Below are 27,679 nucleotides of genomic sequence, written 5' to 3' on the forward strand. Positions count from 1 at the left end.
CTTACTCTAAACCTAAGCCTAACCCTAAACCGAATCTTACTTCTAACAGAACCACACTTCAAAGGCAACCCTTAGGTACTAAGTCTGGCATAGCCCAAAGCCTGCCCCTGATGCTAAACGTAACTCAGGGTGTAAGTATAAACCTAAGCCTAATCCTACCGTAACCCTTTCTCTCACCTTGAAACTACACAAAACCCTCATTTTTAACCTCACCCTAACACTAGAATAATCCTTCCTCTGGCCCTACCTACTCACCCAAACAGCATCAATGTGGTGGTCCCTTGTGCACTCATATGTGGATGTCATTAATTCAGTGTAGTGCTAAGAGTCAAAGTTTTGCCCTTATTGTACTGTTGAGTCGAAGTGGTGGAGTGGCACCCAGACTATAGATGGTCTTTATGGACTTGTGAACTCTATAGAGACTAAAAGGTCCTAAAGAGAGATCAAATTCTACAAATTCTAAAATACCCTGAAATGCTTGAAACAATAAATCAAGTATATACGTCGGCTCAACACCCTGTTATTCTGGCCAAATCACTTAATCTCCCTGAGCCTACCCAAAATGAATGTGTTCTTGTGCAACGTAACTGGTGCTCATGTAAAGTGCTCCAATACCTTCGGGTCGAGTTCGCACTATATAAATTTGCAACAAAAAAAATGTTAATAAAACTGATATGGTAACCCCACCTATCACTTGAATGCACTATGGTCTTCCTCAGTGAAGGCAGAAGGAAGTGATAGAATCAAGTCACATAAATAAGCAATGAACTATGTCTTAAAGTGAGTGAGGAGTAAATGAGTGAGAAAGCAAGTGAGAGAGGGAGAGAGTGAGTGAGCAAGATTTATTTCGCAGAACTCTCGCTTCAGGCACAATCACTAAGTACTGTAGTGAATTTGATGTCTGGATGTTGGTATTAATTAAATGTTGTACAGTAACATTAAGAAAATCTTCTGTGAACATAGAAGCTTTTCAAATTGTTTATTAGCATCACAAGTGTTTTTTGCAAAATCGATGTATATCTTAGGAAGAAGACAAGCAGTCCAACAGTGAGGGAAGTAACCCATAGAAACTAAATGGTGTGCGACCAATAAAAGGGTTGCAGGAAGGGAGAAACATCTATCTGTCCTTTAGGTCAGTTGCTATGTAGATCTCCAAGTGTAGTGTCACATTCTAGTTACTCAGAATTATGAACTCTGGTATGCACCTTGTGGAAAAGTAAATTTTGCCATGTTCTGTGTCCCTACGCCTCCTCCATCATATGTTATGTGTGCATGATTAAATATGCATATGCATTCCCCATGTCTGATTAAGACGCAAATACAGTTGTGTCCACCTCTAGTATGCCAGTTTCCAGTCCTCGTGAATACTACGAATATCAGGCCTATGTAAAGTTATGTTGCCACGTTTCTCAGTGTGCACGTTATTTCATTGAAAGTTCCTGTTTCCAGGCCTCAAAAGGGCCCGGACACCAGATTCAGCTCCTGTCTCCAGAAGCCCTCGCTGAGGAGCGATGCAGCCCCCACCTGTATCCTCGACCCTTCACTTGCTTCCTGCCTCTCAGTGCCCGGTGCAGCCTGGCTCAGCCTCTGAGTCTGCCAAAAGTATGTTATAGTTCCAGTTATCAGTTCAGTCCTCCTTCTCTGCATTCCTAAGCTACTGAACTGCATCAATAGTTTCCGTCATTGTCTAGCCTTTCCGGCTCCACGTTAGAGAAATACTGTATTCAATGGTCATTTAGTATTCTTCATCACGCACTACATGTAGAATAATGCATGGTCCAGTCTTAGAATCAAGTTAGCCTTTCCCCTCCTGACTTCTAGTTTATATCAACATGTTCTCTAAACATCAGATACTAGATACTGTTTAGGTACATGTCGCCCTGACTCTCCAGACTTCAGTCTCTGCTCCTAGCACAGAGTTCATAGCCCCCAGCTTCTCCTAGTGATACGTCATTGCTAGTTTGCGCGCACCATCAGGTTAGAGGTCCCGGCTCCTTAGGTAGCCCCTCCATGGTTTCCGCCCCATTCATGACATATTCTGTTACGTTTGCATCACATGTCTATGTATACGCCCAGTTACACCTACTTTCGCCCTTATCTTTCGCGACTGCTACGCGTCACACCTACTGCTCCACCCACTGCTACGCCCACTGCAATGTAATGCTATGTGTTTGCGTTATGTATATATGTTCATGTATTGTTATTAAAAGCCAGCGCGCTCATCCCAGATCCAGCCCCAGCAGCTGCTGGGCCCTGTCATCCTATTCCTATGCAGGTTGTCCTGTTCCTGTCCTTATGCTGTATTAAACCTGCAAAACTCCTACTACCTCGAATCTTGACTCTTATTTATTGAGCTATCTGTTACGATATATGTCTAGTCAAAAATAGGGTATTATTTATTTATTTACCACATAATGGCGCCCGAATAGGGACTTGCCCTTTCCCCACGCGTCGGTGAAGCCACGCCGACCCCCTGACCCTCTGCAGTCGTGACGGAACTCTTCTGCGCAGTGGCAGATATTTCTGCTCAAGTATCCCTCAGGCCCACGGAGGAGACGGAGGAGGCGGTCCAGCATCCAGACGAGACGGTGGAGGAACGCGGCGAGTCCCGACCAGAGCCCAAGCCAAGAGTCCAAGGTCTGAGGTATCCGGAGGTCCACCCGTAACTGAAGTCCGAAGTTCGTCGTCCGTCGTCGTAGCAGTCCAGTCCAGTCCGAGGCCTTCCGTTCTTGCTGCCCGGTGAGTACCGTTACTGGGGTGGTATCTAGACAGGGTCAATTTAATTGACTCTGGTCTGTGGGTTGGTGGTACACAGTCCCACAAACGAAGTGTCCACTTCGGTGGATGCGGGTCCTGACGTGTCTCTTTATGAGACCGGTAAGTTTCGTACTGTTTCAGCAGTGCATCTAGTTTCTGTTCTAGTCAATTTCTGTTCTCGAGAAAATTTATGCGTTCTGTTCTCAGTATTTCCAGGTAGTATTCTGTTTGAACTGTTATTTTAAATGTTTTCCATGTATTTCAATGTCGTGGTATGAATGGGGAATAAGTATCGTGTTCATTGTGTATTGTATTGTGTCTAGATTACAGTTCAGTCATGCCCATATTTTCCAAGTTACGTCAGTTGAAAACTAGAAAGGGTCTGCTGGAAGCAGCAGTTCCCGTCCCGCCCAGGGACAGTCCAGGTCACTTTATGTATCAGAAACATGGCATAAGCGCCATATTGTATCTAGATTTATGGGTAGAGTATACCAAACAGTTAGAAGAAAAGTATAGATGGCCCGTATCGGGTACATGGGATGCCGAGTGCATCATGCGAGTAGAAGAAGCATTATGGAAAAAGAAAGCCAGACAGTCACAGAAAGATGCCATTGAGTTATGGCGCAAAGAAGCTCATAAAAGAACCGAAAAAGAAATCAGAAAGTCAGAATTAAGTAGAGAATCCCAAGAGCGAGCCCAAGAAAAGGAATTAATCGAGATAGGTGAACAAGTCAAAACTCAACAGAGAGACAGACAGAGGAATGCCCTTATTAAGGGTATGTATCCTCTTCTTGCCGAGGGCTTGCCAAAAGCGACCCCGGAGGCATCCAGTAATTTTCCGCCACCACTAGTTCCGACCAAGCTACGTCACAAACCGACCGCAGCTGATATTTTTATTTCGTCCTATCTGGACGACACAGTCCCTGAATATGCAAATCCTGTTCGCGCTCCGCCAGTCCCAGTAAATCAGGCACATCCTGCTCCGCCAGACTCCGGGGCACCCCATGCAGTACCTGCTACGGTACCCCCGGTCCAGCCAGCATTTCAATTTCCCGCTCCGCCACGAAGAATATCAGTCGACGATTCTAGTCTAGGGGCCGCAGGAGGAGGTCCTCCTCAAACCCCGCCGCCACGCAAGCGTTTATCAGCACTCGAATTACATGCTCAAGCATCACAGCGTACTCCCAAGAGTAATAAGTCTGTTGCAGAAATCAGGCAAGCCCTTGGCGAATGTGCCTATGACCCAGTCCCAGGCGAGAATAATATGGTTTTATATTCAGTACGCGTAAGGAGGGTGACCGAGTATCTAGTCACCCTACCCAATATGAAAGAAGATCTAGACAGAATATATCGTTTCATCCGTACAGGGGATGATCCAGAAAGTATTAGTGATGCCATGTCTCAAAGGAAAGCTGAGATCCAGCGTATGATATTAAAGTTTTTAATTAACTGTCTAATAAGAGAACAAGATTACCCGTCTAAAGATCAGGCCGAAATGAAAATCCTGACAAAGTGGAGTGATAATATAGCCGAGGGTAAGCACAATACCATTAGTGCCATGGAGAGTATGTACAAGAAAATCCGTAGAGAAATAATAAAGATACACGAACAACGTAAAGCAGCACAAGTAAGCGAGAAAGAAAGTAACTCTGATACTGAAGAGGTAGAGGACGAGAATCCCGACAGAATAGCGTATGTAGGAAAATCTAGATTTCCAGATCGCCATTTACGCCTAGAACACAAGTCTATTTTTCATTCTCCAGCACCAGAACAAGGTTCCCTAGAACAAGTGTTCCAAGCTACCGATCACATTCTAAAATCACGAATCGGTTACAGTGAGTTAAGTACTATGCATGAACAAGAAATAGCCCGATCAGCAGTCCGATGGATTACTGATTCTACCACTTTTCCAGACGAAATAGTGGCACAAATGTTTCTGAAAATGCCCCCAGCCGAGCAACGACTGGTGGGTATGTATATGATTCAACACCTCATTACTTTGTATGAGGGTCAGCACTCTGATCCAGGTCCGTTACATGATATCCTGAACGAGTTACTCCAGTATAGATGGAAAGGTTTAGGTACCGATTTAATTAGTGTCATTCTAGAACAGCGCCACAAATATAGAACGTTTCTGAACCCGCATTTTGTTCATGTCTCACCCCCAGAAAGTAAACCATTTTACATAGAAAGACAGAACCCGTTACGAGAAGTGCATCCAGTTAAGACAGAGGACGGTGAAATGCAACGAGTGTTTGTTTACACCCCGATTACAAAGATGGAACTCCTCGAAATGAAGAAATTAATTCCCTGTCATGACAAAGATCCAGCAGGGTTCCATAGAGAATTAAAAGACATGCTCCGTATGGGAGAATACACTTACCCAGATATCATTAAAATGTTAAAGGTCCTGTTGCCCGCAGGGGTGTATGAAAAGCTCAAGGAAAAAGAATGGGAGGTGGGAGAGAAAAAGATCGATTGGGCAGTTCTAGAAGCTGAAGATAAGTCACGTGTACCAGGTACCGGTCTAGGAGAGAAATGTAAGGAATTACCAGAATTATTGATTCAAGTTCTACCCAGATTATTAACAACTAGAAAAGAAGACTGGGATGCAATCTCAGCCTGTAAACAGAAACAAGAAGAAGACATTAGTGATTTTTATTCTAGATTTGAAAAGTGTTTTAGTATCAACAGTGGCCTCAAGACAAGTAGTGAGTCATACCCTCATCTCTTTGTTACTAAATTAGTCGAGAATTCAAGTCCATCAATTAAAAATCGAGTTTTGAAAGTCGAAAGTACCTGGCAAGCTAATACTCCGTCCCAAATGCTCCAGATGCTCCAGTACCACCAGAATAGAATCAGGGAAGAGCAAGAACACGAGAGAAAACGTATGAAAGACACGAAAATGAAAGTACTAGTTGCACAATCTGTTCCTCAAGACAGTCAGAAGAGGGGTCCGAATCAAGCCAGTCATCCTGCAGCTCCCGTTAAAGGGAATTGCAATTATTGTAAACAGCCAGGCCATTTTATAAACGAGTGTGCAGTTCTGAAACACAACATAGCTACCGGTAAGACTAAAGAAAGACCACGTCCGCCTAGACAAGAACAAGTTTCACAGATTCCTCAGCCACAGAATGCACCACAGACAGCTCCAGCACCGCAGCCTATTGCTGCAACACAGCACGTCACACAGCAGATGTACCAGTATGCACAGTCTGAGTATCCAGAGTACCAGCAGTATTCATGAAACAGCCTAGAGAGGGAGGTAGGCTTGCCTCTCATTGAAATACCTGTAGATCAAGAAGGTCCCTATGTTCACAGTCAAGTATTAGGGAAAGACAGAAAGTTTTTGATTGATACAGGGGCAAGTAGGACCACAATTAGTCACGCCGAAGTTCCAGGGGCTCCGCTCTCAGGCTCAAGAAATGTTTCCCTTGGATTTTCAGGAAAACCTATCGTAAATGAGATTTCAAAGCCAGTTACTCTAGAAGTAGGTCCATTGTCCCGCACTACTGATCTGTTACTTACTAAGTCATGTCCAGAAAATCTATTAGGCATTAAGACACTGAAAGAGTTAGGTGCAGTTATATGCTGTTCCCCAGAGGGAATACGATTGTTCCTACGTGACTTTAAGGGTCACTATGTATTACGAGATTTTGATTCAAGACTGTCTAATGTCCCGCAGCATCTATGGGTGCAAGGTCCAACTGATGTAGGTTATATGCAAATCACACCCTATCGTGTGACTCTCAAACCAGGTGTAGTGTTACCACGAATCAGACAGTACAGATTGCCACCTGAGGCTGTAGCAGCCTTATCCAAAATTATTGACGAGCTCATTGCTCAAGGAGTGGTTGTAGAAACTGACTCCAACGTATGTAATTCTCCGATCATTCCAGTCATGAAACGTACTGATCCAAATGCACCCCCAGTGTATCGATTAGTGATTGACCTACGAGAGCTTAATAAATGTATTATTCCTCAGTACCCAGTTGTCCCAGATATCTCTTCCCTATTGACAGCCATTGATTCCGAAGCCACGTTCTTCACTGTCATAGACCTCAAGAACGCATTTTTCAGTGTTCCTATTCATCCAGACAGCCAGTTCCTTTTCGGATTTTGTTTAAATGGAAGGAGCTATATGTTTACACGAGCTCCTCAAGGTTTCACAGAAAGTCCTAGTATTTACAGTCAAGCACTCAAGAGACAACTAGACAACATTCACATGCCAACTGACACTGCCCTGCTCCAGTATGTCGATGATCTACTGATCACAGCCCGTTCTGAACGTGCTTGCGAGCGAGCATCCCTTACAGTCTTGTATTTCCTAGCCGAGATGGGGCACAAGGTGTCCCCTTCTAAGCTTCAATTCTGTGTCCAGCAAGTGGTCTACTTAGGACACTTGCTGTCCAAGAGGGGTAGGCAGTTGACACCAGACCGTATCCAGTTAATAGCGAGTCTTCCTCAGCCCAAGACCCAGAAGGAGGTACGTGCTTTTATTGGCCTCACTTCTTACTGCCGACAATGGATTCCTCAGTATGCATTTCTAGCTAAACCACTGATACAGTTAACGACACAGGAGGCAGCCGTATCGACTGTCCTCCCTTGGACATCTGAACATACACTTAGTTTCAATGAGTTAAAGAAAGCCCTATGCCAAGCTCCAGTTCTAGCGACACCGAACTACAGTAAGCCTTTTACACTTTTCGTTACTGAACGTGAAGGTACAGCATTATCTGTTCTCACACAAGATCAAGCAGGACAATACAAGCCCTGTGCTTATTTTTCGAGCACATTAGATCCTGTAGCCCAGGCTCTGCCTGCGTGCCTCAAGTCAGTTGCAGCCACAGCACTAGCTATTAGGCAAAGTGATTCTATAGTCTTAGGACATACCTTGACAGTACAAGTTCCACATTCCGTGGAAATTCTTTTAAACCGAACACAAACTCAGCACTTGACAATTGCACGTTTAACAGGTTATGAATTGACACTGTTTCAGCCACACATAGAAATCAGACGCTGCAACATCCTGAATCCTGCTACATTATTACCATCAGTTACTTCGAATTCTGCCACACATGACTGTGTGGAAGTAGTTAACATTACGACAAAGCCAAGACAAGATCTGACAGATACTCCGTTACCAGATCCCGACCTGACACTTTATGTGGATGGTTCATGTATGAGAACAAGTACAGGAGAACTAGTCGCCGCGTATGCAGTGACTACTGACACTGAAGTTATTAAGACACACCGTATTGACACTCTGTCCGCTCAAGCACCAGAGCTAGTTGCTCTGACACAAGCCTGTATACACGCCAAGAACTTGAAAGTTAATGTTTATACAGATTCACGTTACGCATTTGGAGTCGTACACGACTTTGGAGTGCTCTGGCAGGAGAGAGGTTTCATGACTTCTCATGGAACCAAGATTCAGCATGGTCTCCTTATTCAAGCTCTGTTAGATGCCATACATTTACCGACATCTATTGCCATCATGAAGTGCAAAGCACATACGAAAGTTACTGACATTATTTCCCAGGGTAACGATCTAGCAGATCGCACAGCCAAGCTTACAGCACAGACTCCAGACATTCCAGTTAACATGACACATACTCCAGATCCGATTACATGCATGACAGTTAAGGACCCTACACAAGATGTCATAGATATCCAGTTACATGCTACTCCCGAAGAAATCAAGAAATGGTCCGAACAAGGAGGGGTCCAGACAGATCAAGGATGGTTAACAAAGGGTAGAGCCACATGGTTTCTCCCCGACTCTATGGTTCAAGTCATTATTAATACCGCACATAGTCCAGCACATCTAGGAGAAAAAGCTATGTTAGACAGTATCCAGAACATTTGGTTCAACAAGCATTTACGAGCTGCAGCCAAGCAGAAAGTCCGTACCTGTATGATATGTTGTCAGTTTAATCCAGGTAAAAGTGTCCCGGTGGAACAAGGTGGATTCCAGCCCCCTGACCACCCTTTTGAAGTCCTCCAGATGGATTATATTCAGATGGAGCGATGTCGAGGTTTCAAGTATGTCCTTGTAGTTGTATGCGCTTTGTCCAGGTGGACAGAAGCATATCCAGTCCCAGATTACACAGCCGCGACCACTGCCAAGCAGTTGGTTCGTGAGTTCTTCCCTCGTTATGGACTCCCTAGAGTCGTATATTCTGATAACGGCCAGCCATTCTCATCCGAACTCATGAAGCATGTTTCCCTGTTGTTAGGGTACCAGTGGAAGTTCCATTGTGTACGCCATCCTGAAGCAGCCGGTCTCGTTGAGAGACATAATCAGACCCTGAAAATCCGAATCGCCAAAGTATGCAAAGAAAAAGGTGTGGACTGGCTAGTAGCTCTACCAGTCGCTTTATTTTATATGCGCATGGTCGCACATTCCAGATCAGGTCTGTCCCCGTATGAGGTCGTTTTCGGCCGCCCCCCAAATATGTGGGGTACTCCTAGACCCCGAAGTATTACCGATGTTTCAAGTAATATGTTGACAGATTACCTAGCTTCCTTGATGTCTGCCCTCAACTCATGTCGTTCACAGGTTGCCGCCGCATTTCCAGACAATACCGAGGTGGCACCGCACGAAATCGTTCCAGGATCCATGGTAATGGTCCGCAACTTTGACAGATCAAGTCCGCTGGAGCCTCGTTGGAAAGAGCCCCGACAGGTCCTCCTCACCACCCGTACAGCCGTGAAGTTGGAAGGACGCAAAGGCTGGGTGCACCTTTCTCATATTAAACTTTTTAATGGATTGAAACCCGTCTTAAAGAACATTTCCCAGGATTTGAAGGATTGCCAAAATATTGTTCTCAAGGACTGTCCCGCTAAAGACATTGCTACAACCCCTCCCCTGTTAGAGAACACTCCGCAGCAGGAGTATAAACTAAAACTCCGGTCTAGTAAAATAAGTCAGTCAGTTTGATTGTCTAAGTCCTCCCCTAGGTGAAACGGTTAGACTGTTTCTGACATGTATAAAATAGACCCCCATAGTGAGAGAGTTAGTCAAAACTCAATTCGATGTATCATTTTTCTATGTTTCATTTTATTTCTCAGCATTATGATTTCCTGCACCAGTTATGCATTTTTCCTGTATTTCCCAGTTTCTCATGTAAATAAGTCTGCTAATGCTACAGCAGAGCACACGTTTAGTGATCTGCCCCCTCATGAACTCTCTTACCGCCTCGCTATGCGAAATAACTCATTTATCCGCATGTTACATTACTCACACCAGACCAGCAATGCCACTAATTGTTGGGTGTGTGGTCGACTCCCCCCTTTCCAGACCCCGAAGGGAGTTCTGCCACTTTTTCCTTATCCATTTTCACATAATGGTTCGTGTGGAGCATGGTCCACGTTAACGTCATCCTCAACAGATATGTCTTTTCTTAACAGTACATGTTTCCCAGACAAGCAAGGTCTTCCCTACAGAACAGGGTTAGATTTAGAAAATGAAGTGTATAATTTAGGTAACTATTCGTCGAATTTTATGGTCCTGAATGTTCAGTCTGATACTACTCCAGACTTACCTGCTATTTCAGTACTACCAGTCAAAGGCGAATTATGTGTCCGAAATAAGGGTTCCGTACATGTAGGACATAGTGATTGTACTACTATTGTCAAGTATAGTGACAGTGGGAAATCTATTTTCAAAGCTTCACGTCATTCCTATTTTATTTGTGGTCAAACCGCATATGTTCGTCTGCCCCTCGATTGGGAGGGAACCTGTTACATTGCCTTCCTACTGCCACCTGTTTTTCTAGCCCCACCTGATTATCATAGAAACACACATCTAGTACACATTAGACATAGAAGGGAGATCGAGTCCCCAATTGTCGATTATACTGAAACTACTCTAGAACAGTATACCGATTTCAATAAAGGTTTCTTTTTCTTTATAGGACCTATCCAGAATAGTAAGCTAATCCGTAGGTTAACCAGAACCCTCGAAGCTGTAGTAAATGAGACTGCCTCTGCTCTAGGTAACTTAACCGAAGAGCAATCTGCTATGAGATTTGTCGTTTTACAGAATCGTCTCGTCCTTGACGTCATACTGGCCGATAGGGGCGGGGCCTGTAGAGTCATCGGATCTAGTTGCTGCATTTTCATTCCAAATAACGCGCCGTCTGTTTATTCAGCTATAACCCGACTCCATAAAATTGCCCATATGATACACCAAGACCCAGGCACCTGGACATGGTCCGGTTGGTTCTGGAATATAATTTCCGCATGGGGATGGAAAATATTGTCCTTCCTAGGTATTGCAGTAGCGATCATATTCAGCTGCTGTCTCTGTATACAATGTGGCCCTGCGATTTGCGGCATTTGTGCTACATCCTGTATTCCTAGTATAACTCCTAGTCCCAAGCCCCGTTCTAAATCCCGTTCCAGGATAATTCGAGACGAGCAAATGATACTGTATGAAATGATAGATGGTATCATGAATATTGATGTTTCCTGATGGAAACGTAGTGACAAGGAGGGAATGTGGAAAAGTAAATTTTGCCATGTTCTGTGTCCCTACGCCTCCTCCATCATATGTTATGTGTGCATGATTAAATATGCATATGCATTCCCCATGTCTGATTAAGACGCAAATACAGTTGTGTCCACCTCTAGTATGCCAGTTTCCAGTCCTCGTGAATACTACGAATATCAGGCCTATGTAAAGTTATGTTGCCACGTTTCTCAGTGTGCACGTTATTTCATTGAAAGTTCCTGTTTCCAGGCCTCAAAAGGGCCCGGACACCAGATTCAGCTCCTGTCTCCAGAAGCCCTCGCTGAGGAGCGATGCAGCCCCCACCTGTATCCTCGACCCTTCACTTGCTTCCTGCCTCTCAGTGCCCGGTGCAGCCTGGCTCAGCCTCTGAGTCTGCCAAAAGTATGTTATAGTTCCAGTTATCAGTTCAGTCCTCCTTCTCTGCATTCCTAAGCTACTGAACTGCATCAATAGTTTCCGTCATTGTCTAGCCTTTCCGGCTCCACGTTAGAGAAATACTGTATTCAATGGTCATTTAGTATTCTTCATCACGCACTACATGTAGAATAATGCATGGTCCAGTCTTAGAATCAAGTTAGCCTTTCCCCTCCTGACTTCTAGTTTATATCAACATGTTCTCTAAACATCAGATACTAGATACTGTTTAGGTACATGTCGCCCTGACTCTCCAGACTTCAGTCTCTGCTCCTAGCACAGAGTTCATAGCCCCCAGCTTCTCCTAGTGATACGTCATTGCTAGTTTGCGCGCACCATCAGGTTAGAGGTCCCGGCTCCTTAGGTAGCCCCTCCATGGTTTCCGCCCCATTCATGACATATTCTGTTACGTTTGCATCACATGTCTATGTATACGCCCAGTTACACCTACTTTCGCCCTTATCTTTCGCGACTGCTACGCGTCACACCTACTGCTCCACCCACTGCTACGCCCACTGCAATGTAATGCTATGTGTTTGCGTTATGTATATATGTTCATGTATTGTTATTAAAAGCCAGCGCGCTCATCCCAGATCCAGCCCCAGCAGCTGCTGGGCCCTGTCATCCTATTCCTATGCAGGTTGTCCTGTTCCTGTCCTTATGCTGTATTAAACCTGCAAAACTCCTACTACCTCGAATCTTGACTCTTATTTATTGAGCTATCTGTTACGATATATGTCTAGTCAAAAATAGGGTATTATTTATTTATTTACCACAACCTGACACCATCTTTACAGGTGCACATGAACTCTTGGGATAGTCCTCGGCACTCATGACTTTTACCCGCTTTTGTTCTCTCTGTGGACTACCATGATCATTACCTAGAGGTCTGAAGTTGATGTACACACACATGTAGTGCGCAGGTGCATACAAGCCCTCAACCATCCAGCCATTGTGGTTGTCGCTGATGCATCAGCTTGCATCTTCATGTTATGTTATGTTAGGTTAAAGCATTTATTGAGCACATGGCTGCCCGAATTGGGCTTCACAGTGCTAGAGATGAACACAGAGTGAGGCAACAGAACAGAAGGGAGGTTAACATTAGGTGAAAAGCCAGGTCTTCACCAGCATTTTGACCCCCTGCTCTGGCCCTCCGTAGCCGAGGGACTCTGGCCAGGAGCAGATCTGCCGAATGCAGCACGCGTGTAGGAACATAAAATTCTGGGACCAGTGCCCAGAAGGATTTTGTGGGTGCTACACAGTGTTTTGAAGTGCACTCTCTGTTCTAGAGGGAGCCAGTGTAGGCGGCCGAGGAGTCTGGAGATATGACAGTGTTTGGGAAGCGCAATAATTGCACAGGCAGCAGCATTCTGAACATGCAGCAGCCTTTTAATTGCGCATTTATTGTCTCCCAGCAGAAGCACATTGCAGTAATCTAGTCTGGCAAGGACAGATGATAGGATAATCCGTTGCCGAGTCAAAGAGACCAAGTATAGGTTTGAGGCCCTGCAGCAGTCCAAATCATTTCCCTGGCATGGGTCTGAAAGATGAGATCACTGTCCATCAATATATCTAGGTTCTTCAGCACAGGTTTGGGTACAGGGGGTATTCCAAAAGCAGGAGGCCACCATTCATTGCCCTAAAGATGGTGATCTCTGCCTACCAGAAGGATCTCGGATTTAGCCGAATCGAGCTGCAATTAATTGGCAGCCAACCACTCCGAGATAACTGCAACATCCTGTCTAAATTTCACCATATCCTGGCTAGGGTTGTTGGAGAAGGCAATCACCAGCTGAGTGTCATCTACGTATGACACCAAGGAGATGCGCCGGGTTTTGCCCACCAGAGCCAGTGGACTCACATATACATTGAATAAGGTAGAGCTTAATGCTGACCCCTGGGGCACCCCACAGCGCAGTGAGTGAGTGCAAGAGTGGAGTGGGAGGACGTGACTTGTAGGACTGACCATCTAGGAAGGATGAGAACCAGGAGAGGGCCTTGCCTTTGATACCGATCTCCTACAGAGGTATGATGCACCATCTCATGGGAGACCGAGTCAATGGCCGCACTCAAATCCAGCAGAGTTAATGCTGTGGTTCTACCAAAATCCAAGGAGGTCGGTAGCTGTTCTATGACTGTCAATAAAGCGTAATAATGCCTTAATGCTAGAGAGCGATCCAGTCACTCTCCAGATCTCTCTCAGGATGAGTGGTCACCACAAGCCCTGGGGCCTCACTTAAAGAGGGAAGCCGCAGATAGGGTGAAATTGCTACAGAGGAGGTGAGGAGTTATAGCCTGAGCTTTTCTTTCATTAAATCAACAATCATGACAGAACTGTTGCGTTACATTTCTTGACCCTGGAGATTGTGACGTTTAAATCCTTCTCACACATTCCCAAAAAGGCTATAAGGCAAGTTAATTTCATCAACATGGTGTTCCTTGTAGACCTTCCTGCCTTGAGTCTTGAGACTCTCCATACTCTGGAGACAAGCACCCCCTGTCTAACTTCTCAAATCTCACATCTTTGCTGTACCTATGGATAACTTTTGTTTTTTTAACTCCTTCCCCTCTGGGCAGCATGTGCTGCCTTCACCTGTTATGTTTGATGCTACAGTGCACAGGCTCTTTGTGTCATCTGCCCGTGGACTGGTATGGATTTATTGCATCACATATGTCTTTCTCACCAGCTCCTTGGTTTATGGTCTTTCATTCCTGGTATTCGTCTATCAGACAAGGGTGCTTTGAGGTGAACTGGAGTTTCCATTGCTTCCTTGGAACTGTCCCGTATATTGTTTTAGAGTAGATGTGTGGGTTATGGACTTACCACCACTGGATTTTAGGTACTTGTTTCTAATTCTTTGCACAGATCTGGTCCTTTTTGGACCACCGAACCTGAGTCTTATTAGTTAGAAAATTAAGTACTTGTGACTTGTTGATCCACATTGGCTTCTCTGATTTCTCTTTCCACCCCGTCTCTTGGTGCTTCATATTGGTGCAGTGTGACAGGAATCCAGTATATGTATATGTCTCTATAGAGAAGCAGCAACTAGGCCTTCTCGCTTCGAAACTTTTCTGTAACGGATTTGGATCTTGGAACGGCAATGGTACAGGTACGATCGGCCACAAAGCACTGGTGGTAGGGCAAGTATTCTTTCAGACCGTCTCACCGCTTTTTATATCTGAGGCCTACATAAAATATCTTGCAAAAAAGAAACTCTCCTGGGAACCATCACCATAATCTATAATTCAGACCATGATGGTCCTCTACATTCCCATCCTCATGTTGCCCCTTTATGGGCATGGGGACAGAAAGTCTGAACCTACAGGAAAATATCCCTTCAAAATCATGCTCATGAATATGTTATTCCACTCCAGGTAGTCTGTGGTCGTTTCCAGGCTGGTATTAGGCAATCTCAGCTGCCTGTGCCCTGTCTTGGGCCAGATGTATGACCATTTTGCATGCACAAAATCGGTTGCAAATTGATTTGCGCATGCAAAAATGGCTGTATGCTATAAACGATACATACTCGCAATTTGAAAAATAGCGTTGCAAGTAAATAGCGAGTCGCAGAAAAAGCGAACGCTATTAGCGGTACTCAATTGGCAAGTCGCAAATACCGACTCACAAAAACAAATGTACGGAATGCTGACAATAAGCGCAAAATGCCTCATTTGCGCATGCAATTTACCAATAACCTGAAGCAGGTGGTAATCAGTCTCACACTATAAAAACTGGCCCAGAATTCACCAAAATCTTTCCATAATGGCGGGCATGTATATGATAAGGAAGAGGATGCATATACATGCAGCTCTACAGAGGAGGCGGAGACAGGAGAGGATCTTTAGAGGGAGGCTGACGTTGTTTGAGAAGACTGAGGAAGAAATCTATGAACAGTTCAGGCTGAGTAGCACAGTCATCCTAGACCTCATTGACACCCTGAAGCTACATTTGGAAAGCAGAATTCAGCGCAGCAATGCAATACTAACACATGTGCAGGTGTTGTGCTCCCTACACCTATTGGCCACTGGTAGCTATCAAGACGTAATTGCAGTGGCTGGAGGCACTCCACAGAGTGAGCTTTCACTTTTTTTCACAAATTCCTAGATGCCTTGCTATACCACATACATGAACACATCTGTATGCCAAGGAATGGTCAGGAACTTGAAAATACCAAAATGCAATTCTATAGAATTGCAAGATTCCCACAGGTAATAGGGTGCATAGATGGGACCCATGTGCCCATATGTCCACCATCACGCATAGAATACATATTCCGTAATAGGAAAATCACACATTCACTCAACATACAAGTTGAGTGAAACATAATCACAGGCATTGTAGCAAAAATGTCGAGGTAGCAAACACGACTCTTATATCTTCAAGCACGGTGGCATATACCAGAAATTAGAAAGAGGTGATTTTGATGAAGTATACCTACTAGGTAATGAACACCCACGCCCACAGTGAGATGTTTAAGAACGTAAATGTCCGTCTGCATGTTGTCTCAAAATCGAACTTTTCTTTGCAGGTGACAGTGCGTATGCCCTACGTACATATATCCTCACACCATGCCTGTCTCGCTCCAACATGCATGAAAGGCGATACAATAGGGCACGTAGACGCATGAGGTCAGTCATTGAGTGCATGTTTTGCATACTAAAATCAAGATTCAGGTCTCTACACATGAGGGGCAGCACATTGGAGTACATCCCTGAGACAGCCTGCAAAATTGTCGCAAGCTGCGCAATACTACACAACATTGCATGCAGGCGGGGGCTGCCCATGGAGTTGTCAGGTGCAGACTCAGGGATAAAGAGCCTGGACACCCTGCACAACAACCAAATGAGGGAAGCGCAGCAGCAAAGGGGAGAAGGCGCAGGGACCACATAGCCAGAAATTACTTTTAAAGGTAAGTAATTATAATTCACAAATATGCCACAGAAATTACACAAGAGAGAGTCAAACTGTGTTTTTAAATATGCCTTTAATTTAGGGTCATATTGACTGTGTATATGGGACAACCTGTCTCTCTCAAATAACTGTCACTACCCAAATTATAAATGCTAAGTGGTTACTTTACCACAAATAAAAGTGTAAAGCAAAATATATCAATTAAATCATATGTTCCCCTCTGTCCTGCACATGTTGCTCTTGCACTTTGGTTCAGAGAGTGCCGACTGCTGCTTCTCCGCTGGGGTGGGGCATCAGCAGTGTAAACACTACTGTGGCTGGACACTTCACTTTCAGCAGTGTCTGTGCCTCCTCCTGTAGCTCCCAGGCTATTTTTCAGTGCGGTCTACAGCAGCTGTGATTTGTTGTAGTCCCCTCACAACATCGCCACTGTAGTGGCCCATTTCTACCTGCAGTGCCTGGGTGCGTTTGCTGTGCAGGCTTGTTGCATTCGCCAGACGTCCAATTGCTCTCGTCATGGAGTGCAAGTCACATGACCTGCGCTCCATCCTACAGTTATTTACCCTGTCCTCCTTGAGATCTGTGCACCGCTGCACAATAGCATCAGTCATTGCATCCATTTTGTGCTCCATACGTGCCTGATTCTCTGACATCTGATTTACGATCCTGTCAAACCTGCTGCTCAACTTAATGTTCATCTTTCTCATTTGTTTGTGTTGCAGCTGATGAATTTTGAGCATCCTCCATGCCAGCAAAAGAAGATGGAGTAACTATCATGGTCTTGGCAGGAGCGTGCCTACAGCTTCGGAGCAGACTTCCGTATCGCTGGTTCATACTTGGGTCACTTCCCCTGGTGCCCAGAGTGCAACGTCTGGCTGTCTGCTGCTGTAGGGCTGTTGTATCAAGCCCTTCTGCACTACCCAAGGTAAAAAAAAAGTACTGGGATCTTACAGCCCTTGGTCCATCTGCCGATGCTCCTGCTCAGAGTAAGTATCTTCCTCAATTGTTTCTAATCCCCAATACGTATCTATGTTGAAATAGAAGAAATAAAGGAAATGTTTTGAGTCATTATCTCTGTGGTTGCACTATGTTCGCAACTCATCTCAGGCCCTGACAGCAATGTTTTTGTCACGTACTACATTTCCCATGATGCACTAACTGGGAGATTTTCATCATGCAGATGGTGCATGTACATGCAGTTTTGCCTGTGTGAGGTGCATGCATTTGGGGTGCTGGCTTGAGTGTGCCATACATTGTTTTCCATTTCTCACTTACCTATGGGTGGTGGAGGTTGGGATGTGTCCAGACTTCCAGTCCCCACCACAGGCTCTGGCTCTGTGGTGGCTTCCAACATTGCCTCTGCTATTGAGTCTTCCAGGAGGCTTGATGGGCCAGCTCCTGTTTCTTGAGAAGCTGAAAGACGTTCAGCCACCCTCTCCTTTGCACTGGACTTGAGGTCATACCACCTCTTTTTGATGTCATCTATTGTACTGTTCGCAACACCGAGGGCATTCACACACTGCTGCCTATCACACCATATTTTCCGCTTGTCCGACTCTGGCACAGTATGTAAAGTGCGACTAAACAGCTGCTCCTGGTTGTTGCAGCACTCACTGATAATGATGTCCACTTCTTTATCTGAAAATTTCCCTTTATGCAGCCTCGTCTTCCCTTCTTTATCAGTAGTCTGGCTAGCCATCTTGCTGTGCTGTTCTATCTGTTTAGCAGTCTTCAATTGTGCTGCTGCACCTTGCCATGTGCTTGTGATTATGATCAGGAATCTCCATAGACACCACTTCCTGGATTGGGGTCCTTCAGATCAACCAGGAATTATTTGTTTTACATTTTTATTGAAACTCGCTATTTACGCATGCAAAAGTCATGTTTTCAATTGTGTACGCTATTTGCGCATGCAAAATGCATGCTTTCAATCGCATACGCGTACGCTATTTACGAGAGTTTAGCGTATCGCAATTTGAGGCTCGCAATGCTTTGGTGTGGACGAGGTGTAGGTACATTGTATTTTGCGACTTGGTATTTGCGAGTCGCAATTTTGCGCAAATTGCGACTTGCTAATTTTTTGGGTCATACATCTGGCCCCATACCTCTTAGCCTATTCGGGTTTCTTTTTCGTGAAACGAAAAGCTTGAACAGGATCAGCCAAAAATTCATGACCAAAGTGTATACTTTAGTGATTGCCGCCTCAGAGTTACCAGAAATTCAAGGCTAATTTTATTTTTCCAGTTCTCATAAGATGTCCTATTGGGGCAGCAGAAGACAAGTGGAATACAGGGAGGAAGATGTCCAAAACAAGGCATACACTAGAACGATCTAAGAGTGTGTCCACATATCAAATGCTCCCGTTCCTGAAGAATACTGTTTTACATCGCATAAAGATGTAACTGGTCTTTATTGCAAATGCCATACTGTTTTCTTTGCTGTTACGCAGGGGGTGTAATACTTGCTGCAAATTATGATCAATACCTGTTATCCCTTTTCTCACAAGTCTGGATTCTTCTCTACAGGCTGGAGCTGAGGTGGTGGACAGATGATGTTTCAACGGAGGATGGCACTGTATAGAACATGCTACTGATGCTTTCCTTTCTGGATAGCGGACTTGTTCGCATGCTCACTTTCGTCTGCCTTAACTCCATTTTTCTCACCAGGCAACCCAAAAACCACAGGAAAAGTGCTTCTGTGACTCAGTACCTCATACAACATGATCCAGCATAGCATGGCCATTTGGAGGAAAGATGTATCAATTTCATCAGTATTTGAACCATCTGTTCACAACAAATGAGTCCTGAAAATTAGTAAAGAGGATTATGTAGTTGAGTTTTCCAAAACTTCTACTTGGTCAGGTTCTGCATTTTTATTCCATCTTATGTTTGGTCCCAAATATTTCAGTAGGCATCCACCATCCAATTTTTGACATGTAGCAGGCAATTGTGTTTTCAAAAGGATTCACTAAGATGAATTCCTTCAGACAATTATCGCTCTTGCATCACTGGGAGACGTCATGATGGCCATCGACCATCTTGCTGTCACTAGATCTGTTCAGGTACAAAATATAAAAGATGGCCCTAATGGAATCAGTAATTGTTTCATGTTTAAACTGCTGTATTACCGTCTCAACAGCACATTTCTGAGTAAAAGATCCAAATGTATTAACTTGAAATTATTTTTTTAACATTACTTTCACTAGAAGAGTGACTACGGTTCACACACCAGTGAGTAAGTGGGTAAAAACAATATTTACAGTTTGAAAACAACTCCGTGAATAATAAAGTTTTAAATGTAGTCCCATAAACAGTACATATAACTTCAATGTAATCTGCGGCAACAAGGTACATTGACATGTTGACCCTCCAAATCAAGCTTGCGACAAGAATTATTCATGCACATTTTCGAATATATTGGTTTTCAAGCTCCCTCCAAGACACTGTGATGGTATCAAATGAGTCAGAATTCACAACAAGAGCATATGGCAGTCTAAAATATGGCATTGCTTTTATATATCCAGACACTATTCAAATTACATGGTGGTAATTCATTTGTGATTTCATACAATACATGCAATCCATGCAGAACTGAATACAGGATAGTAGAAGAGCTCATGTGTTAAAGGAGCAACTCACTCCAGCAAAACAACTGAGCATCGAAGAAAAGCACCAGGAAGGTGGGTCAGTGCAATCCACAGATGATCTATATCCTGAAATGTAAAAATTGATGAAGAACTGATTTCTTCCATTTATAAATTATGGCTTAGCTAATGGGGATTCCTAGTGGTGGTCCATCCATGTCTGCACGACTGGTTTATTCACTTAATATCAAGGCAACAGCTGCTGTGGGGCATTGAGGTGCTGAGTGAGGTTACTTCAGGGCATGGGGTTCCTGCTAATTGTCTAAAAGTCCTTTTTAGTGTAATTCCATAATCTGTAGTCCATTTGGGCATGTTTCAGACTTCCTGTTCGTAACCTGGGTAGAAACCCCAAGGACTATTGGATTTTACTTGTCCAAAGACAGGTGGTCCAGGTTCTAAATAGGAAACACGTTTAGGTCGACAGAAAGGAGAAGGTGTTTGGTTTCCTTGGACAAGACTGCATTTCAATTGCATGACTAACCAAATTCTAAGGCTGTGACTGTGACATTGCAAGGCAGTGGTTCCAATGTCAGATGTGGCTTGAGATGCTGTCGGTGCCTGCTTCTAGGCATTCCAGTGGTACATCCTCTGCTAGTTGATGATTGGCAGCAGATGGCAGTAAACAGGACTGATGTGATCCTTGCCCAAGGTTGCTGGGTAGTGCTGAATACCTAGAAGCATCTATTTGGAAAGAGCTGGCTGCTGTGTTTTTATGCCGTTCACATCTTTGATCCTAATACGAACAGATTGCTAGTGAAAATTGGGACAATTGTCAACAATAAAAAGGGTGGACAGGAAGGTATTCCTACAGTATGCCATAAAAGGCCTGGATATTTTGGTCCTGTGGAAGTGTTGTTCTTTCCTAACAAGGGCATTTCCCTTTTTTCAGTGTTCCTTGACTGGGCCTACATGCTCCTTTGGACAATTCCTTCTGTGTCATTTCCTTCTCCAGGTGTCAGAATAAAATCAGCCTGGTATGTGTAAACTCTGTCATTTCTGTGGCCCACAGGTCTTCTCTATGCTTTTCACCTTCCCTTCTCATTCCTCCGTGTCCGGAAGGAGACAGCTTGGATTCCATTAGTGGCTTCCATTTGGACCAGAATGTCTTGGTTTCCTTTCCCCGACAGATCACATTAGAAACCAAGTGGGCTAATCTATAAGAACTTTGTCTGCTTATATATACCCCTTCACCTTGTGATTAAGTCATGGCTGTTTTATCATATGAGACGGCGCCACCCGCTCCTAGGGGCGTGGCGCCCTTAGTGGCATCCGCGGCGGGAGCCAGCAGAGACGTCTTCGAGTCAGAAAAACAAGGACAGGGAAAGAGTCGGCAAGAATGGAGATTAGGCATGATCACGTGAGCCTATCACGCGAGACCAACGTCAGCAGGCAGGCAGGGCCGACCTTCCCTCCCCCAAGGGTACAAAGCCTCGGGGGAGGCTGAACTAACCCTCTTTTGTCCTCTCTCAACAGCTCCGGCGGCAGCAGACCAGCAAAGAATTACCCACCCACCCATCCCTGCAACAAGGAAGAGAATGGCGGGGTCCCAGGCAAGAAAAGGGTGAAGACTTCCCCTTTTGGTATGGACTGGCTGCCCAGGGAAAGGGCAAGCAGTCATTGTGGGGCTCTGGGCTGGCGGGAGAGGGGGGACTGACCTGCTGGTGGTCCTGACCACTCCTGCCCTACCCGTATGATGGGGTGTCAGTTTATAAACATTGGAGGGGGTATACCCCGGTATGTTCGTCACAAGTAGTGGCAGAATATTTACCTGCGGCTCTGTTGACCGGAGGGCGGTCAACTTAAGGAGAGCAGGCTATCTTGGTTGTGGCCTGCTGGCACAGCCCGAAGGACAAGCAAAAGGCCCCTTGGAGAGCGGGCGTAAATATAATGGCAATGTGTAACTTTGAGATTATTTAATGCTGTGTGTTGATAAGCAAGTACTTTTAAAGATTTACCTTAAATGATTAATAAAGGATTAATGAAACTGCTTGAAGTTTTAATAAAAGACTACGCGGTGAACGACAACAACCTGCTTCATGTCTTCTATGGGGGGGGGGGGCGGCGACTCGCACCCGGTAGGCACACTATTGATTACTTCTAAGGGTCTTCATCTGTTGCTGTGTGAGGCCACACATGTACCTCTCTGAATATAGGACGGTCATATACAGTTTATCCGATAGCAATGTAAATTCTTGTCTACAAAGGAATCCTTTGGCTCTGCAGACTCTTCATCAGCCACCTTTTGCACCGTGCTTTGATTTTGCCCCAGTCAAAGTTTTTTTCTTGGCTATGGTCATTTCAGAATCCATTTACATCACAACACTGGTTTATGTACCTTTTGTTCTAGAGTGATCTTCTCCAGGTCAAATTTGTTATAGGATTTAGCTGTCCCAAGGGTTTGCAAGAGCAGTGGCACTCCAAGAGTGTCTTTTGATGTGGGAAAAGGGATGCTCATGGTCCCAAAGTGTTAATGTACCTCAACCACTGATTCCTGCCTATATTTCAAATGTGGTTCCAGGGAGAGAGACAGCACCTCTGACCATTCAGATACCATCATAAGCCCGGCAGAGGATAGGTCTCTCTAGGGACCTTATTTTCACAGCCAAAGTTCTTTGAAGCTAAAGCTAAGAAAGATGGACTGAGCTATTGCAGGCAAACAACAACCACCGCCTCGTTTAGCAGCAAATTAAAAGCACTCCAGAAAACAGTTATCAAAACGCCCAAGGCCACAAGTGTGAGTTAAATTTTTTGCTTCTCTTTAAACTCACCAGACATCAAAAGGAGCCTGAATATTGAATTTATTCAATCAGGGGTGGTTTTAGCACTGCTGGCGACCAGTGCTACAAACTTTAGGGCATCACCCCTCCCCTACCCTGGACTCCCACACTCCAAGGACCTCCTCCTCGAATTCACTCACTACCACCTCACAAGTGTGTCCCTCATCTCTCCATAGCCCCTCTCTCACATACATTCCATATATTTTAAAGCGCTGGTAAAGGCTGGCTTTACTAATCCACTCAGCTATCCACATATAATTCAGATCTGTTCTGTGCCGCAGGCATATTAACCCTCTGCAGGCCAGCCAAGTATCACACATCACGTGTGACTCTAACGCATTTCAGTGTGGTGTTCCGCAACACCGCACTGAAATGCATTGTCACGCATTTTGAATGCCATGCTGAAACTGGCTAGGCCCATGTGCTATCGCGCGCCGCTGGCATCTGTGACACAGTGTGCCGGCTCTGCTGCTCCTCGCAGACTTGGCAGCAGATAGTTAAAGTCTTGTCTGCAGCTCAGCAGCCTCTGGAGGAGAGTGCTACGAGACAATGTTACAAATTTGCACCTGCTGCCTGGATGCATATTTCCCGCTCGCGGCGCGGCTGTTAGTCACTGACTTCAATGTGACACGGCTGAATTACCTAGACCCGGGACGGGGCCTGCCCTCAGCAGTGGTTGCTTGCTAGTGGTTGTGGCACCGTGGGGGGGGGGGGTTATCCGGATGAGAGCTCTGCCTCCCGTCGCGTCCTGGAGGAAGTCCCGTGGTTAAAAGCGGCGGGGAACTCGAATGAGACTTAGAGTCGTGTCGAGTCCTCTCCTGATGCTCTGCTGTCTGCGCATACATTTGTAATCCTCATTACCCCGGCGGGAGGCCAGCTGCAGCATGATTGACCAAACCAGTTGACTCCTCAGCATGGCCGCGCAAATTGATGCGAGGCAGCTCTGCGTCCGGGCTGGGAAACTGGCTCTGAATGGCCATGGCATGCATGCAGTGTGCTGTGCAGCCACCCCTCGCGTCCCCGTGCATAGCTGCCAAGGTTTCAGATTACTTATGTGTGACATTTTCAGAACTTCAGTGTAATTATGAGTGACATTCAACGACAATGAGTGACACTTTCTCGCAAGCAAAAATCAAGTAACGGAGACATAGGAAATCTATAAATTTCAGAAATGACACCTATTTGAGCAATGAGAAACTCTAAGATTATCTTAAAATGCTGCAAAGGACCAGAAATGGAAGGGTAGTCCTCCTCAACAGGTGGCAAAAGCAATACCTCATCCTTCTTTTGATTTCTCCCATGTAGATACTCCTTCAAAACACCAACTCTCCCCTACAAAACTCTCACACATTAGCATAATCTCCTCTCATACTACACTTAAATTACACCTGCTCGCACCGCAGAACCGCAGATAATTGACACCGTTCTCTCAGTTTTAAATTTGCCATTCCTTGCTACTAAACCTTACCATAGTGATCAGTAAATCCAATCTTCTTTCTGTAAACTATAGCTGTAACTGGGCAGATGGCGTGGGGTACCGAGTACCTACACTACTTTAATTTAAAAGAGAGAGCATCTGCACTTCTCAGCAATGCTGCAATATTTAATGGGAGATAGCGGCACTTTGAAGGAGGAAATAGGTGCTGTAGATAAGTACCAGCACTTTTTGTATGTTTCCATTTAAAGTACTGCCTGCAACATTTCATTGGTATAAGTCACTCCTCCAACTGCAGCCATCAATAAGCATGGATTAAAAGCCCCTTCTGGACAGGCCACTAACAAACTTTTTCCACCACGGGTTCTGCTAAGTTTGCCAATCGCCCAAACTGGTGCTGGAATTACTCTGACAGCAGCAGTCGCTATGCCTCTCTTGAATTAGGGGGCTCAGTGCAGAGTTGACAGTTTGTAGAGTACTCGTTCACAGCTGCCAGTTGAGGTAATAGAGAAGTCACAGGCTCTGGTCTGCTGTGCTTTATGAAGACAGTACTTTGTAAAACTAAGGAGTTAGGCCCATAGGGACATTGGGGTAGGCTGGACCCTTTTTAAAGCGAGAAACACACAAAGTGCCTACACCCCCCTTATTTATATACAATCCTACTTACACAGGTCAAAAAACAATTTCTTTGATTTGACCAGGTATTTTTATTTATACTATCTGTTTATATTTTCTTTATAAAGACTTTATGTAAACACATTGATGCAAAAAGTGAAACAACTGTACATTCATATATTTACACTACTATACAATGCAATTTACAAACATAAATATACAATACAAATAGACGCTAAATCAAATAAATGTTAACATCATCCATCCCAAAAAGAAGCTTTTAAACAAAACAAAACATTATATATTCATGTATGTTTGATTCCAAAAAAGGGACAACGTCAAAAATCGAGAAGTACAGTCAATAAATGAAACAATTTTTAAAACCAGCTGTTGCTAGTTTCTTCTCTAGATGACCATATGTACTCCTTTGAATTTGCCGACGCGTTTCGATGCCAGGAAACCAGTTCCTGGAATCTCATCAGGGCTTTGTCATTTATCTATATGGGATGTAAAGAAAACAATAACGTTTTATTTACAACATTGCGGGCTCTTCTCCATTCTTGTTACACTAATTTACATTGAAAACTAACTGCTTCTGTACAAATCAACCTACCAGGTTATTGCGTGAAATGGGGGGGCTGTGGGGGATCGTTTCTTTATTTCAAAAATTGGTAATTCATGGGTTTAAACCATATATCCACTTGTGCTTTTCAGATAATGCGCACACTCTCCAGTATATATTTAACACACCAATCTATCAAGAAAAATGGCTATTATTAATTATTTGAAAGTCATGGAATCGGCTTCTTAGAAGAACTTGAAACAACGATCAGGTTTATGACATACCTTTTGTGTCAATGTTTGTAACAAATGTAGGTTATTTCCATTTGTATCTCTCAACTATATGACTCTCCCAGCATTCTGCATCGCAAAACTGTTTCAAAGAAAAAGAAAAACCAAAGGCAACATGTGTGGCTTTTCTATTGAAACGCGAGTTGTACTTCTATTCAGCTACTCGTTCGAGTGACAAAAAGCGTACCTGTATCGTTATGCAGATTCTCGTTGCTTCATATGATTAGAAGTCAAAAGCGGACCCTATTGCAGCAACAATAATAGTTTAGGGAATCTTTCTCTTGCTCCTCGCTACAAAATAAAGAATAAAAACGACTACTCTCTAAGTTGAAGGTCAGGACGTACCTGTAGCTGCAAAGCCGCTCCAGCCAAACCCCGATCAGGTTAAGATGGCAGCCGGTGACTCTTTGCTCAATTTGTTTTCCAATCTCTCACGAGAGAATTGTGGGACATGTGGTCTCTAGTACATAAACAAGTTCCGGGTACAGCAACACGACGACTCGAATCGTGTGTGTTTGGAGGGTCGCTTCCATAAGTGTAATTAACCATATGAGAGTCTAATTCATGTTGGAACTTTATTATTATTCGAAACCACACGTGGAACACTTGTGCCTAGACCTAGTTTACCAAAAGGCATAATGGAGCATCCTGGGACACGTCGTTTTAATTTTAAATTTTTTAAGAGATTTTTGGTGGTGCGAAAGGAAATTAAGGAGAGTGGTTGTTTGGCACAAGGTATTTATTTTACTGGTGTACTGATTACCAAGACACTTCGTGAAAGAACAGAACACTTTGTGACAGGACAGCCCGTTTTGTAATCATCTGTGGGGCCAGGTGACCCAGGCATCCAAGACGTGCTGACTCAGTAGTGGTGTGTTCCTTGGGCACTTCGGGGACAGGTTGTCTTATCTGACATCTTATATGTTCTATAGTCTTGCTATCTCAGACAGGCTATTGAGCCCTGTCTGGGTGCTGTTAAATTTAAGGATTAGGTATGCCTCTTTCTGTAATAGAACACTTTCTACATCAGAGGGACGATTCGTTTGGTTCATTGTGAACAAAATGGACCATTTAAAGTAATTCTCGTCATGTCCTTTTGACACATAATTCTCAACCATTAGTGCTGTCATTACTTTCTTTTTAATATGTGATCTATGTTGGCTAATTCGCAAGTTAACTTGTTGGCTTGTCTTCCCAATATATAACATCTTACAGGGGCACAATATCACATAGACTACATTTTTTGTATTGCAGTTTGAAAATTCAAGATGTTTCCATTTAATGCCCAAGTGGCAAAACTCCTTTCCTTTGATGGCACTGGAGCAGGCTACACAGTTCCCACATTTGTGGTGGCCCTCAATTGGTTTCAAGTTCCATTGTGTTACTAGATCACTTTTCTTTTTTGGTAGTGCAACGTCCGCCCTAATGATCTGTTGTCCTATACTCTGGTTCTTTTTATAGGCAAAGATGGGTCGTGGAAAAGGGCATTCTAATTTCTCCAAAAAATGCCAATTTTTCAGAACAGCCTGCCTCAATTTATGTGTGTCTGGACCATATGTCGTTACGCACACTAATCTCTCTAATACTGGTTTCTTTTTAACTTGAAGGAGGCATTCACGAGGTGTAAAGCGTGCTCTTTAAAGAGAATGTTTTAAAAGCTTTTTGGGATACCCTCTCTGTTTCATTTCATTACAAAAATCCTGGGCATGCTCTTCATAATCCCTCAAAACTGAACAATTTCTTATTATACGTAAAA

At 44.3% G+C, this 27,679-nt stretch overlaps 1 long non-coding RNA gene across 1 annotated transcript; it reads right to left on the bottom strand.

Moving 5' to 3' along the window:
• Window positions 1-19,458: 19,458 nt before the first annotated feature.
• Window positions 19,459-26,314, bottom strand: LOC144824485 (uncharacterized). Its single transcript, XR_013608977.1, has 4 exons — window positions 26,269-26,314; window positions 25,918-26,005; window positions 25,685-25,825; window positions 19,459-25,568 (listed from the first exon to the last, which is right to left on the bottom strand). It is a non-coding gene; the product is annotated as an uncharacterized LOC144824485 (long non-coding RNA).
• Between the last annotated feature and the right edge of the window lie 1,365 nt (window positions 26,315-27,679).

This window comes from Lissotriton helveticus, chromosome 3_1 (assembly GCF_964261635.1).
Source record: "Lissotriton helveticus chromosome 3_1, aLisHel1.1, whole genome shotgun sequence".
Classification (NCBI taxonomy): Eukaryota; Metazoa; Chordata; class Amphibia; order Caudata; family Salamandridae; genus Lissotriton; species Lissotriton helveticus.